Source organism: Artibeus jamaicensis, unplaced genomic scaffold (genome assembly GCF_021234435.1).
Source record: "Artibeus jamaicensis isolate MK-2021 breed Jamaican fruit bat unplaced genomic scaffold, CSHL_Jam_final contig_559, whole genome shotgun sequence".
Classification (NCBI taxonomy): Eukaryota; Metazoa; Chordata; class Mammalia; order Chiroptera; family Phyllostomidae; genus Artibeus; species Artibeus jamaicensis.
In genome coordinates this window covers 2,660,103-2,675,704 of record NW_026521887.1, presented here as the reverse complement: position 1 = coordinate 2,675,704, position 15,602 = coordinate 2,660,103, and the positions used below count along the sequence as shown (strand labels likewise).

General features: G+C 38.3%; 1 long non-coding RNA gene across 3 annotated transcripts; it reads right to left on the bottom strand.

The window, feature by feature from the left end:
- Positions 1 to 3,111: 3,111 nt before the first annotated feature.
- Positions 3,112 to 15,265, bottom strand: LOC119047232 (uncharacterized). Of its 3 annotated transcripts, none has more exons than XR_005082110.2 (5): positions 15,026 to 15,265; positions 7,240 to 7,357; positions 6,320 to 6,412; positions 5,585 to 5,739; positions 3,112 to 3,290 (listed from the first exon to the last, which is right to left on the bottom strand). It is a non-coding gene; the product is annotated as an uncharacterized LOC119047232 (long non-coding RNA). The 3 variants fall into 3 exon arrangements; XR_005082111.2 differs by having other exon boundaries at positions 6,320 to 6,409; XR_005082109.2 differs by having other exon boundaries at positions 6,320 to 7,357.
- Positions 15,266 to 15,602: the final 337 nt, after the last annotated feature.

Sequence of the window (15,602 nt, the reverse complement as noted above, 5' to 3'; positions counted from 1 at the left end):
AAAAAATTTGCTCAAGGATTCTTTCAAGCTGGTAGAAATGTGAATTTTAATTACAGTGAAGTGAGTGTGTACCTTGGAGTGGTGAGTTCTGCTTCTCCAGTGCCCAGCCAAGCAAGCTCTGGAGGCTATAATTCTCAGGGTCACATTCCCTGGCTTCTATCCTACAGGTGGGCCTCTTTGCATCACTGAGGTGTGGGGCCGTGAGCATTGCTCTAACACAATCCTACACAGGCTTGGGAGGTATTACTTCACTATCTGGCCCTCATTTCTGACCCTTCTTCCATTGTGTGGGCATTGGGCTTCACAGTCTCCCACTACCCATGTGTGAGGAAGCTATATTTGAACACCTGAGCTCCCTGACCTCCTGCTTCTTTAGGAATCCAGGACCTTCCAAGAAGCTTGGCTGGAAAGGCATCCAAATTCCTTGAAACTTCTGTTTTGTCCCTAAACAATCACACACACATACGTGCAAGGCAGGGAGACTCAAAGTCCTTACAGCTTGTTGGGATTGGAAGAAAAATAGCAATAGAATAAAGAATGAACAAGAGGTAATATGTCAACAAATTACCCGAAATTATTATTATAAAAATATTTTAAATTCAGTGATGTACATTTAACAAAGTGCTCCCATACAGTATGTATCATGTTTAATCATCCTGTATTTTGTAATGACAAGTAAGAAATTATAACCCCTATTTTGAAAGTAAAAAACCTGAGACTCAAAGAAGTACCTGTCCTCAAGTCTCACAGATGTACAAGCATGTGTGTGTGCATGTGTGTGCATGCACATGTCCCCAGTGGTGCTACACATTAGAATAATTAGGAAAGCCATTCAATAATGCCCATGTCCAGGACACACCATAAAGGAATTAAATCAAAATCTCTGGAAGTGGCTTAGAATTGTTATTTCCTTTTAGAGTCCCTGATGATTCTAATGCGCAAGCAGGGATGAGCACCAGGACCGAACTAAACATATAGGTTTTCTGATTTCGAATGTCATGTTTTGAATGTTGGATCACAGTGATCATTTGAATGCCGGCATTGAGGATGTTAATTGTTGCTTTCTTTGTAAGGTGGAGGGGACATGGTTTCATCAGTGATTTCTCAGAGCACTCAGCCATCTGGGGAGAGAATTGCAAAGAAGTAGCCTGGAAGCTGAAGAGTAGAGGGGGGACAAGACAGAAAGCCTGGGGCTCCTGGAAGTTGTACAGATCTGTTTCTATTGATTGGTTGCATAAAGAAAGTGTTCCTATAGTGAGCTGTCATTTAGTCTAGGGTATTTAGAGTCCCTAGGGCATGAACATTGCTCACTAAATGTCAGTGTTTGGAATGGGTATGAGGTGAGTAGTAGAAAACATAAGACAATGACAATCAGAAGCAGTAGTGGCAAGAATGCCCTGCAAGGGTGATGAACAAATAATGCTCTTCTCTTGACAGTAGGATTTGGAGTCTCTCTTTGTTATTAGGCTTGTCATTATCAGACATTATTTCCATCCCTTTGTTCCACTACCATCTATTTTTGTATATGGAGAGGGACAAGAAGCCAAAATGAAAAGCTATGATTTCTTGCTATGCTCTTGCTGCATTATTTACAATGCAGATTCTTAAGGAATACTGAGATCCCTTGATCTGTTGAGTAAGCAGCATTCTAGCAATGGAAGCCTCCTATTTTAGGACTCTCAACTTTTCTTTAGAGTGATACTGATCTCCCTCTATCAGTCAGCTGGGAAAATATATTTAGAAATGTAGTTGATGGGTTAACTGTTTTAACTATTATTGTTTTAGTATAAATAAACCAAATTGAAAAATAGAAATGCAGTTGAACTCATTTGAAATGTAACTGCTTTACTGAGGAAAAGATGGGAATCTTATTTACCCAATGATTATGAGAAAAATCCATGAAAAATATATGCTTTAAATCCTTTCTAGGTTTGGTTTTAAAAACTTCTATTCTTTGTAAATGACATAGTTCTTTTCACTGAATAAGTAAAAACTTAAAGATTATAAGGGAGCTAATAAGAAAAGGCATTGCTTGTAAAATAAAGATTGGATCAGGAAAGAGAAAAACGTGGAGAGAGGTGCCTCAAAAAGAAAAACAAACAAACAAAAAAGAGGCAGCAAGTACAGAAAATCCCTTGAGGCAGTCAGGTGTAGAGGGGTCTTCTAGACTGGAGATAAGAGTGGTTTCTAGTTACCCTAATTGCTTCCTGCCCGCCTGGGTCGCTAGTAGTGAGTAGAGCCAGAAAGAGAAAACACATTCTAGAATGATAAGGATGTGTTCACTGAGAGACAAACCATTTAATTAGCACAGGTGGCCTCAATTGCTGAAGAGATCTAGGGTGGGTGATGTGGAAACCTTAACAGGTGTGACAAGCTGGTGTGGCCTGAGATAACAAGTTGGTCTACTGTCCCATGACTCGGGCTCCTTAAAACGCATGTGAGCACTGGAAGGAATATGACCCTTAAAATCCAACTTCACACCTGGTTAAGAAGTATGCTTTTTAGAAATGGATGGGAAAAACCATGATGATTACATGAAGCTGTATGTTAGAGTAAGCAAAGTATAAAAATTAACCTTTACTTAAGCATTTAAAAGTATCTTGGTCTTTAAATGCATTTATGTAGCACTCTTTGATTTTGAGCGTATTTAATGATTATACTAGGTATAAAAGATTAATGAATAAAGATTTGTACTAGTTTATTTCTTTATCACTCACTAGGTAAAAGTTTGGTCATCAATCTCCTTCAATGGAGGTAGCATCTGCTATTTTTCTCTAGGGAAAGCCTATCTATCCTTTGATGAGGGGACATTAACTCTTGAGAACTAAAATCACTACCTTAACTAATATTCCACCATTGCAAATGTCCTTTTACAGGGATAAACAACCATTTAGAAAAGATCCCTTTGTTCATTCAACCAATAATTGTGTCTTCTATGTGTCAGGCACTTGCTGAGAACTGATGATCAAGAGATAAATGACATCCTGCACTTTGGAGCCTCTAGCCTAGAAAGGGTCAACTCAAGACACTATTTCAGCAAGAAATGGTTTGTGGTCCAGCCTGAGACATAAGATGGAAATTATGGAAAGAGGTATGGGCTGCTTTCCCCACCAAATTAAATTTATTTACAGACTTTCAGATTAATTTACAGTTTTACATATTTTTCAGGAAGAATATTCTCTTAAGCACATGTGGTTTAAAGACGGTGAGTTTTAGAGCCTCTCCGGTGCTGAGACCGATGGAATCTGGCAAGTTGTTTACTTCTTCAGGCTTCATCGAGAACTTTAGGTCTGTAACATGGAGACGATTGATTGTTATGAAGAGTGAATGAGAGACTGCAGGCAGAGCAGTTTGCATACAGGCAGTAATTAATAGTTTGTAGCTCTTCATATTATAATATCAGAGGAGAAACTTGAGGAGCACTTCTTACTTCCAGTGTTCCCCATTCCCAGCTGGTGAGGTAGCTCGCTCTAGTCTTGCTTCTGTTCAGTCCGCCAGCTACACTGCCATAAGAATGATCCCTCAAAACACAGAGCTCTCCAGAATGTGTCTCTTCACTGACTCCATTGCTTGAAGACAGAGTCTCTCCTCTCCGCCTGACACACAAGGTTGCCCATGACTGACTCCGACCTGCTTTTCCTGTCTTAACCTCCTACTTCACTACTGCCTCTTTGAACTTTCTCCTCCATCAAGACACCAAGACAAAAATACCGAGGAGGGCCCTGATCACAGTACACATGTCACTCCATGACCTTCCTTTTCACCTGCCTTTTCTTCTGTTAGAAGTCCTCATTTTTCTGTTTTTAAAAATACCAAATGTTCATGGAAAAACTCCCTGACCATAACCCTTCCATGATAGCATGTGACTACTCTGCACCTAACACACACAGTTACTTGTACATTATAAAATAACTTGATATTTTCATGGTCTCTCTCCCTGTCTCTACTGCAGACCCCTCAGTGTCTCATATTTGCCTTTGTGTCAGCAATGCCTGGCATGCAGTTGGCCTTCACTAATGCTGATTGAAGGGGACTTGATGGTAGTTTCAATCTCTCTTTCTCTCTCTCTATGTGTGTGTATATATGTGTTTACACATATACATATGATTTTTTATTGTTTTTATTTAGTGTATATTTACAAATTCTTACTTCTCTCAAGATAAAAAGATAAAGTCCTAACAATTGCTACAGTTTGCTGTTGGCATTGCTGATAATTATAAATCTTGTTTCAGGCAGTTTATCTCCATTATTGCACAGCTCAAAATTGATTTGCCATGCATCATAATTTGAGTCTTGCTCTCTCTGTGTCCTTGCATTGTCTGAAGTGACCTATGTGCATCTCGAAAGCAATGTTGTCGTTATTGCCTTTCCCTGGTCCTGCTGAACCCTCTGTGCCCTTTGACACCTTTGACCATCAGCTTTAATTACACTCCATCATTCTTATGATTTGCTGTATATTGCTCTGAGCTTCCCTGTCTCCAATGTCATCTGATGTCCCTGGATGATATATTTTGAAACCAATTCAGTGTGTCTGGAATATGCATCTATTCGTCAGAATAACCTGTGCTCATCCCCTACACTGTCATACTAATAGCACTTGGGGATATTTATGGGTCTTTGCAAATACCACAATGGCTCCTGCTGCATCTGATGATTGTTTTTCTGGTACTAATGTTTGGATGTTTGCTAATTTTCCTAAGCATAATGCTGATAAAATAGAGCTATTATAGAAAAGTACTCTCCACACAAATACCTTTTAGCTCCATCCTGTATAGTTTCTTGAGTCTTATTTTTTCAGACTTTCTAAATTTTGCATCACCTTTGACTTTGAGTTTCCTGTAAGATGTATTTCCAACAAATCATTGTTTCCCCAATTCTCTTTATGCACTGTCTTAAATTTAAATAGCTGATACTATTTTATGAAATTTCAAATAAAATAAAAACACCATGGGTATACATTATCATCCCCTTCACCCACAAATAAAGTGTGGATTGATATTATTGAGCATTACCTTTGACTTTCCCATTAGTTTTCTGTTGTCATTAAAGTAATAAAATACTTTCTGTTCTCAGTTTAATAGAGAGCCCCATACTTCTCTTAAATACTCATATTTTGATGTTTTCCTTTTTCTTTTGCTTGAATACTTTGTTTTACTGATTTCTTCAATTGGCTTTGTATTTTTAGTTGCTTTTTTTCTTATGTCCCTTTGCTCCATGATTATTTTACTTTATCTTGATCATTATAGAATCTCATAAATTAACACTTCACTAATTTAGAAGTCATGCCAATTCAAAGCATTGTAGGTGAAAGTACATTTCTTTTTTCTGTGACTTAAAGACATACCAAGCTCAGGGCCCACCCAAATCAGTCTGATATGATCAAAGCCCACCATACTTCTCTTCCTTGTCTTCATTGTTCAATGCCTTAAGTGAAGCCCTGGTCATATTCTTCCACCCTTAGTAGTTGTCACTTCCTTGGTGCCAGCTTTGCAACTTCTACCCACCACCCAAAGCCTTTTTTAATGCCAATGTATCATGTCTTCAAATTTCTTCTCCTGTTCTTTCTAGCTTTTTGCATTATTACCTGGTTCTCACCTGGGACCATAATGTCCCCTACTGTGCATGAATAGTTGCTGTGTATTTTCTCACACTTCCTGGACTTCAGACAACAAGGCAAGGCACTGGCTTTCTCCTAGCACCCCACCGATGGCTTCACATGACAACTTCTTTCTTCTCCCTCTGTAAAAAGAAAACCAAGCAACAACAACAAACTGTTGTTTTTAAAGCACAAAACACTTCACCTGAATTACCATCTTTTTCTCTCTATTGCTATTATCTATTTTCTAAACCTCAAAACCCAAAGATTTTGCACATGACTTAGAGTCTTTTTTACCAAGGCCTAATCAGTGTAGGTAACATGTACCTATGGACACTAATCCATCCTTGACTCTCTCACCCGTGTCTACTTTTGCCCTATTTGCCAATCCCAAGTCACACTGGCAGGCTTGCTGTTAAACATAACTGTAAACACCTCCAAAGTCATAATTAAAGCAGTGATTTTAGACCAGAAATTTTCTTTATCTTTTGCTAACTTGTTAAACCACTTCCACCATACCATTTCCTGTACCTTGCTGAGGCTTCTACTCATTGACCTTTCTATTTCTTCTCCATTAGCCTTCTCTTTCCACTTCTCTGATAATCTTGCTTTTGTTTAATGCTGCATCTTTTTGGCAATTCTTGTGAATACCCACAGCCCTTTTGCCCCTCTTTCTCTTTCTCTCTTTTTTTAAAATTCCAACTGGTCTGACCAAAAACTCACCTCAGAAGACCCAGTTATCTCCTTCTTTTCTGTTTGCATACAATGTGTTGAGTGCTTCTGGAGAAAGCCACAGATCAGGGAAGAGTAGACCTACTTGAAATTCAGGATTAGTAACCGGCCGTGCTGCTTGGCAATCCTACTAGATTCTTTTAGTCAACCATTACTCCACTCTGCACAAGAATTATTTGAAAGTCTTCCTAGTTTCTGTAAATCTCTGAGCGCACGTTTGGTCCTACATTCCTGGCCAATGACCTCATTTCTCACTTTACAAAGGAAAATCTAGCAATCAGATAGACATACTATCATCTGGAAAACATACAAAAAACTTACCTTCAATTCTGTGCACTCTATCTCCCCTTTCTCTTGACATAATAAAGCAACTTGAACTAGCCTCTGAACTCTGCCCTCTTCCATCTTAATCTTTTTCTCAGGAGAATCTCCTTTTCACTGACTTAAAAATATATCCCCATTTTACAGAAATAATCAGTTAAAAATCAACAGAGACATCATCCACTTTAAATGGGAAATAGACTACAGTGGTTAGCAGCATAAAATCTAGAGTCAGGTTGCTGCGGCCGAGGCCCAGCCTTGCCCATATGTTAGCTTGGGACTTTGTCAAGTCAAACTGTTTATGCTTCAGTTTATCTCAAAAATATGGATGGTATTCATTTATTTGTGAGGGATAATTAATCAGTATACACAAAATTATTAAAAAGTGTTTGTTATGTAGTTAGCTTTATACAAGTATTTGTTCTTATTATTAGTTTGTTTTTTAATCAGATCACTATTCACTTAACTGAGGGTTTTTTTGCCTTTAGGTTTATAATTACATGCCTTTCCTTAATTATCCAATCTAAACCATTTTCTTTCTACATATGCTCTATACTCATCTTGATCTTGTCCTGGGACTTGACTCTTACCTTCTTTTGGTTTGGACCCATTGGTTCCCGAATCCCACAATATATTTTTTTCTGTGTGTGGTTTTTTCCCACATCTGCTTTTGCTGGTTTAGATTTGCAAGGCATTTCAGAGAAGTGTCTGTGGGAGGTAAAATTTATAGATCTCGTAACCTTTGAAAACATGTTTTCATATTTAGTTCATAATTTGAGTCCCAGGTAATTTTCCATTAGGTTTTAAAAGTATTTCCCCACTGCCTCCTTTCTCAGTGTTGCTGATAAGGTGTCTGATAGTAGTTTTACTCATGCTCTTTGATTGGTTACCACTCCCACCTCTTACAAATGTATTTAAGAATTTTAACTTCACTGTTGTGAAAATGTATAAGACAGTATCTTGATGTGGGTTTTTCTTTTTGCTTTATACTCATTAAATTATCTTTTTTATTTTTTATTTACTTTTTATTGTTGTTTAGTTACAATTATCCCCATTCCCTGCCCCCCACCCCACTGCTCTCCCCTGCCCTATCCAACCCCTGCTCCCAAAGACAATCCCCACCCCAATTCTTTTATCTGAAGACAAGTGACTTTTTAGAATTGGGGAATTCTTTTTCTATTATGCCTTTACAATTTCTTCCTCATTATTTTTCCTCCATTTATAATGAGATGTATTATTGGATCGTTATGGCTCCATTTGTCCTCTAGGCTGCATATGTTCTTTTATGTTGTATTTCTATTATGTTGGTCCACATTCAGGATTTTTTACATTTTATTTTCTGTCACTTTTATTGGTGTATTTTTTTCAGTTTTACCAGTGATATAAAATTTTTCTCCTGTCCTCATTGTGATTTTTTTCATAGAATTCTGTTCCTATTTTAGAAATAGAACACTTAACTCAAATCTCTCTAATTTTATCAATTTGAAGTTTTCTTTCTTTATTTTTTTATTGTTGTCAAGTACAGTTGTCTCCATTTTTCCCACACCATTCTCCTCACCCCACCCATCCCCACCCCCCACCCTTGATCCTACCCCATTTGGCTTTGTCCATGGGTCCTTTATGCATGTTCCTTGATGGCTCTTCCTGTATTTTCCTCCATTATCCCTCTTCCCCCTTCCCTCTGGTAACTGTCAGTTTGTTCTTTATTTCAATGTCTCTGGTTATATTTTGCTTGCTTGTTTGTTTTGTTGATTAGTTTCCACTTCATGGTAAGATCATATGGTATTTATCTTTCATTGCCTGGCTTATTTCACTTAGCGTAATGCCCTCAAATTCTATTTTTGCTGTATATGAAAGGGTAGAAGCTCCTTCTTTCTTTCTGCTGTGTAGTATTCCATTGTGTAAATGCACCACAGTTTTTTGATGCACTCATTTACTGATGGGTACTTAGGTTGCTTCTAGCACTTGGCTATTATAAGTTGTGCTGCTATGAACATTGGGGTACATAGGTTCTTTTGAATTGGTGTTTCAGGGTTCTTAGGGTATAATCCCAGCAGTGGAATTGCTGGGTCAAAAACAGTTCCATTTTTAGTTTTGTGAGGAAATTCCGTACTGTTTTCCACAGTGGCTGTACCAGTCTGCATTCCCACCAACATTATACTGAAGTTCCCTTTTCTCTACATCCTCACCAGCACTTGTTTGTTGATTTATTAATGATGGCCATTCTGACTGCTGTGAAGTAGTATCTCATTGTGTTTTTTTATTTTATTTTATTTATTTATCTTTAGAGGGGAAGGGAAGGAGAGAAACATCAATATGTGGTTGCCTCTCATGGGTCCCCTGCTGGGAACTGGCCTGCAACCGAGGCATGTGCCCTGACTGGGAATCAAACTGCGATCATGTGGTTTGCAGGCCTGCGCTCAGTCCACTGAGCTACACCAGCCAGGGCCCTCATTGTGGTTTTAATTGGCATCTCTCTGAAGGCTAGTGATGCTGAGCATCCTTTCACATGTCTCTGGGCCCTCTGTATGTACTCCTTGGAGAAGTGTCTGTTCAGGTCCTTCGCCCATTTTTAAAATTGGGTTATTTGTCTTCCTGGAGTGGAGTCTTGTGAGTTCTTTTTATATTTTGAAGATCAAACCCATGTTTGAGATATCATTGGCATATATATTTTCCCATACAGGTGGTTTCCTTTTCATTTTGTTGATGTTTTCTTAGCCATTCAGAAGATTTTTATTTTGATGAAGTCCTCTTTGTTTATTCTTTCCTTTATGTTCCTTGATCTAGGGGACATATCAGTGAAAATATACTTTGAAACCCTATAGACTCCACCAAAAAAACTATCTAATAAATGAATTTGACAAAACAGTAGTATTCAAAATCAATATTCAGAAATCAAAGGCATTTTTGTATATCAACAGTGAAGTATCAGAATCAGAAATTGAGAAAAAGTCTCATTTGCTACAGCAACAAGAAAACTAAAGTACCTAGGAATAAGGCTAACCAAGAAAGTAAAAGACTTGTACTCAGAAAGCAATACAACACTGAAGAAAAAAATCAAGGAAGACACAAACAAATGGAAGCATATGCCTGTTCATAGATTAGAAGAATTAACATCATGAAAATGTCCTCATTACCCAAACCAATTTATAGACTCAATGCAATCCCTATTAAAATACCAATGACATATTTCACAGATATAGAACAAGCAATTCAAAAGTTTATATGAAACCATAAATGACCCTGAATAGCCACAGCAATTTTGGGAAAGAAGAACAAAGTTGGAGGGATCACGATACCCGATATCAAACTATATTACAAGGCCACTGTAATCAAAACAGCCTGGTACTGGTATAAAAACAGGCACATAGACCAAGGGAACAGAATAGAGAGTCCAGAAATAAACCTAAGTTTCTATGGTCAATTAATATTCACCAAAGGGAGCAGAAGCATAAAATGGAGTAAACATTACCTTTTAAACAGATGGTGTAGGGAGATCTGGACAACTACATGTAAAAAAATGAAAGGCGTGCACAAACTTACAGAATTTTTCCTTTTTAGGTCCCTTTATTCTGAATTATGTTTTTCTTTCTAGATTCAGTTTTTGTTTGTTTCTTCTCTATCTTGTTTGACAAAGTTCCTCCTTGACATTTGTCTCCTTTTTAAGACTCAAAGACTGGGGATCTGGGTAGGATTTTCTCTGCTGCAATACAAGAAAATTTACGTCCACATACACACTTCTGGCTTTTTCTTTTTGTGGGCCAGACTAACTGGGAACCCCTTAAATGTGGGAATGGAAGAAATATCCTGTTTCTCTTTAAGATAAGTGTGCAGAGAGCCTGCTGACAGCTGCAAGCTCCTCCTGACACCCAAAACAAAATATTACAACAAGTAAAGCTTTACTTTGGACTGCCAGCACCCACATTGTTTTTTCTATTGTTGTTTTACCAATAATAAATTCATGGTGACCTATTTACAGAAGATCGTCAGTGAAAGTAAATATTCACATGGTTTCTCTGTTGTGAGACATACTGTTTTTGCTCATTTCTTCTGTTCCTGCCAACTTTCTATTGGTTCACAGCCTTAGGTGCAGATGCACAGAATCTTTCCACCTTTCCTGGGGCCCTTCACAAAAGAGTGTATTATGGACTATGTTTCCTTATTTCTCTTTCAGATGCCCAGAGTAGTGGCTTTCTGTTTTTCAGTAATTCATTGGTAACGTATATCTCACGGCTTTCTCTCTCTTTTTTCATTTTCTCAATGTTTTTAAATGATGATGACTACATCTAATTTTTAAACATTTATTTTTCAGTTGCAGTTGACTCACAATATTACATTAGTTTCAGGGGTACAATGCAGTGATTAAGCATTTAAATATATTATGAATTGATCACCTCAGTAAAACTATTACCCATCAGACACCTCATTTACTTACTTTTGATGACTTTAGAAGACATGGGAAAGTGATCTATGTGCTTATTTCCACCCAACTGAGCTTGAAGCTATCATGAGTAGTTAAAAATTGATGAATAAAGAATTTTTTTGAGCAATAATTAAGCACGAGGTTTGAGGTTTTTTCTGCATCATCTTATTAACATATCATAATGATACTAAGAACCTCCATTTTACAAATGCGGAAATTGAGTTTCAGAGAAGTTTATTAATTGCCTGAGTTTGAACAACTCATAAATGGAAAAGCCAGTATCTGAACTCAGGCTTCCTGATTTCAAGCTGTGTGTGCTTTTATTTATGCTCTAGCTGAAAACCAAGTAGCCATCATGGATGTTGGAGAAGGTTGGAGATAGTGAAGAAAGTACATAATTACTTGTGTAGAATACAGTGCGTGGATGTTTGTTTGTTTGTTTTACAAAGGGTGAGCAAACATCAACTCTGAGCCTGTCTCTGGGAATTTACATAAACAGGGAGTATAACTTGATAGAAACAGGAACAGTATTTGTGAGGACCAAAAATATTTGAAGACAATTATAATCCAAAATGGCCTCAGCAGGCAAAACTAGAAAAATCAAATCTAACCACAGTAAGTTTGATAAGGTTATAACATCAGATTTAGTAAATAAAAATACAGGACATCAAGTTAAATCTGAATTTCAGATAGAAAATGAATAATTTTTTAGTATAAGTATGTCCCACTAAGAAATTATTTGTGGTTTATCCAAAATTCAAATTTAGCTGAGCTTCCTGTGTTTTCTTTAGCAACCCTACATAGGGATAAATGCATTTTTATGAACTGTAGCCTTAAAACTTAGTTATACAATAGCAGGATGGGTGACTCTGAAAGGATTTGTATAAGAAAACTTATTGTTTAGGCTCATTGTAATATTAAAATGAGCCTATAGTGCAGTTTGAAAAAGGAATAATATCTGAGGCCAGATTAGAAAAAAAAAAGAATCGATCCCCTTAGGCAGCAGTTCACAACCTTATCATCTCATGGTCTGCATCAACTAATTACTAAAATTCTGTGGCACACCAACATATATGTTATATTTTTGACTGATGTGACAAAAATAGGTATAATTTTTATTCATTCACAGTGGACAACTATTGTTGTGTTAGCTGTTAGCATTTCTCTTTTAATTTGATAGTCTAAGGGAAAAGAGGTCAGTACCCCTGACTAAACAGTTAGGTATTGCATGTTTTAAATTCTTTCGGTACACCAGTTGAAAATCACTGCCCTAAGGAAGTGTTTCTCAAGGTATATGCCGAGGAATACATCCTCATAAAACCTGGCTTTTTTTTTTTCTTTTTAATGCAGCATTCTGGGCCCCTAGCAACTTGAGTATCTCAGAATTACATAGATGGTTTAGAGTTCCCATTTTTAATGTTCCCTAGATAATTCTTATACACTCAAAAGTTAAAGAATTATTGGTAAATAAGAATGAAACTTCCCATTCAGTGCTGGTTCAGCCACGTCCAGCAGATCGTGTTCATTTTCTAGTGCCACAGTTTGTGAACATACTTCCTGAGGAATGAGACTGGTATGCTGAGGGGGTTTGCTATGATGCTCTCTGCAAAATGACAGAGCCAGCACTGTTTGGCCTAGAGAATTTTCAAGAAGACATGAGAACTTTATTCAAATACAATTGAAAAACAATGTTTCATTTCCCCCCACCCCCACTGATGTGTACTCAGAAGTTATAATTAGGATTAATGAATAGAAATTGTGCAAAGTTGGGTTCAGTATAAGAATGACTTGCCTTACCATTATACTCTCTAAAAATGAAATGAATCTCCCTTCCAGATACTGAGTTCTTCGTCACTGGGGTATTTGAAAATGAGGAATGAAAGCTTGCCAGAGATTTGGTTGCCGGGATTCCTTCAAAGGCTGTCCTTAAGGTCAGTTTTCTGAGCCAGTGCCAGACACTTCCCAAGGTCCCTGCCTATAAATCTCAGACTAAACATTGAGAAGCAACAGGTTTTCACTGAGATGGAAAAAAATAATTAAGTGTTAAAATTTAAAAAATTAAAATAATTAGCCTTCTGAACACTCACCAGAATAGAAAATATTGGTAGTGATATGATGATTTGCAAAATCAGATTAGATATGATTTAATGTAAATTTAGGCTCTTTACATTATGATATAATGTAAACTGGCTGATATGGCTCAGTTGGTTGGAATGTGGATCCATAGACTGAAAGGCTGCAGGTCTAACGCTCAGTCAGGGCACAAATCTAGGTTGTGGGTTCGGTCCCCAGCTGGGTCGTGTGGGAGAGGTAACCAATTGATGGTTCTCTCTCACATTGATGTTTCCCTTTCTCTCATCTTTCCTTAACCTCCTCTCTAAAAATCAACCTCCTCTCTAAAAATCAATCAGCATGTCTTTGGGTGAGGATTAAAAAAATATTTAGGCTTTTCATTTTAGAGATAAAGAGAAGAAATATCATTCTCAATGAAGGATTCCCCCCCCCCCAAGGTAGGGTCTGTTTACGAAGTAAACTATGGAATTGTTACCGAACAAGGGACCAAGGGGGCCAACGGCAGAGGGTACAATATATTATTACCAAAAGGATCCGCCACTAGGTTCACATTGTCTGCCACAAGAGGAAAGACATCTCTCAATGCCAGAGATTTGTCAAAAGGAAAGGAAATGTTTATTTACAGCTATCCAGACTTAAAGTACTGACCCAATGTCTTCATCAAAATATCAGAGTCCTTTAGGATACCCACAGATGCACGCGGTCCTTCCTTCTCCCTCTGCCCTTATCTGGGGTACCGTATCTCAGGAAAAGAAGTAGAAGTCCGTGATTCAGGCTCCTGGCAGCCTCGTGGCCCTCTCTTCACCAAGGCTGCGAGGAGGTCTCCACTCTGCCAAGGCTGCGTGGTTCTCCCCTCAATGGCTGCCGCCTCTCGATTTAAATCCTCGTGCCAATCCTCTTCTTCAGCCCCATTTCCAACTCCTCCCATAGTCGGCTATAATTGCCAGCACTCCTGTATCCTTCCAGCTTTACTGGGCTGCCATCATGAGTCCGGGCAGAGGTGGCCCCGTGGCATGGAGCCAATCATCTTCAAGCTCTCATGTAGGTGCTGTAACCTGGGGGTCCTGCCCCCAGTTACATTTTGGGTGGAAGTCAATTCCATCTCCCTGGTTTAAAGCATGACCACAGCTATTTAACATATCTATGCAACCAGTTAAAGGTTATAGATATGTTAAATGACCATGCCAGAGTTAGCTGCAAAGCTGCTGCTATGCAAAACAGCTCTCAATGGCCCTGCTCCAGGAGTCCCTTCCCCCAACTCACACCTGTAGGGGGGAGGGGGTGAGCATATCCTATATGTCTTTCTAATATATCTTGGACACCTTGAGTTCTGGACCCCATTCCAAATCCCTTTTTGGGGCCCCCCTCTTGGCTGCACCCTGTTACAGAATCTCCTTTTTCAGAGTAAAACATTTCTGCAGACTGAGTCAAGTTCAGCTGAGGTGTGAAGTGGACAGTGGGTAGTAAGAACTGCTGAGATTCTATATTGCCCTTGGAAATCATATAATCCTTATAGATTTTTGAAATATTCTTTCCTTTATAATTCAACATGAAAAACCCAGATGGCAACATATATTTCTTTAAAAATATAAATCCTTACCTTTATTTTTTAACTTGAAATATTTGAAAGTACTTGGTATATTTCAGCTCTCAGCATAAATTAATATGCTACCCAGCAAATTCACATTTTGTATGTAAAGAGAAAAGTTTTAAATTCTCTTGAGAGGGCAAGGAAACACCTTTGAGCTAAGCACTTACAGTTCATGTCAATTTCAGTGGGCGATGCTGCTGCTTAAGAACTGATTTTTTTTCTTTTCGTAATACAATGAATTTTAAAAAGTGAACCCACTCACTACTGAAATTACCAAGGTCTTACTCACCCAAGTGAGGTTGATTGACTGGAGTTCTGGGAGTTATGCAACAGCTGGGCTCTTAGTTAAGACCCTGGTTCGAGTTTGCCGATTTTTTTCAGTAGTCAGCTTTTGCCTTTGGCCTTTGCTTCCAAAACAAAACAAAACAAAACAAAGGTGAGCAATAAGAAATGAGATAGCAACAGGAGAGTAAGCAGCTAGGGGAGTTCTGGGGATAGGTTGCAAAGGAATGTATGAAAGGTCAGTGCCCAGTAGGCCACTATGATTATTAATTCACTTCCATGGTTTAAGAATGTGAAGGAGAAAAAGGGAGTGGCCCTGATTGTGTTTGGGGTAGAGAGAGGCTGAGGGAAGGGTGGGGCTGGTGTGGGAGGGGACCCAGGAAAATGTGCCCTTGGACACATTGAAGGAGGAAAGACAGGAGGGCCAACGCCTGAGCTCCAAACAAAAACATTCTATTTTTAATTTCAATGACTCTATTAAAAGATGTACAGGACCCAGAGGACCAAACTAGACATACTGTTTGAGGACTGGGCTTTTCCTCGGAAACTTTTCCTACCACTGAGAATATTCTAGTGATTTCGGG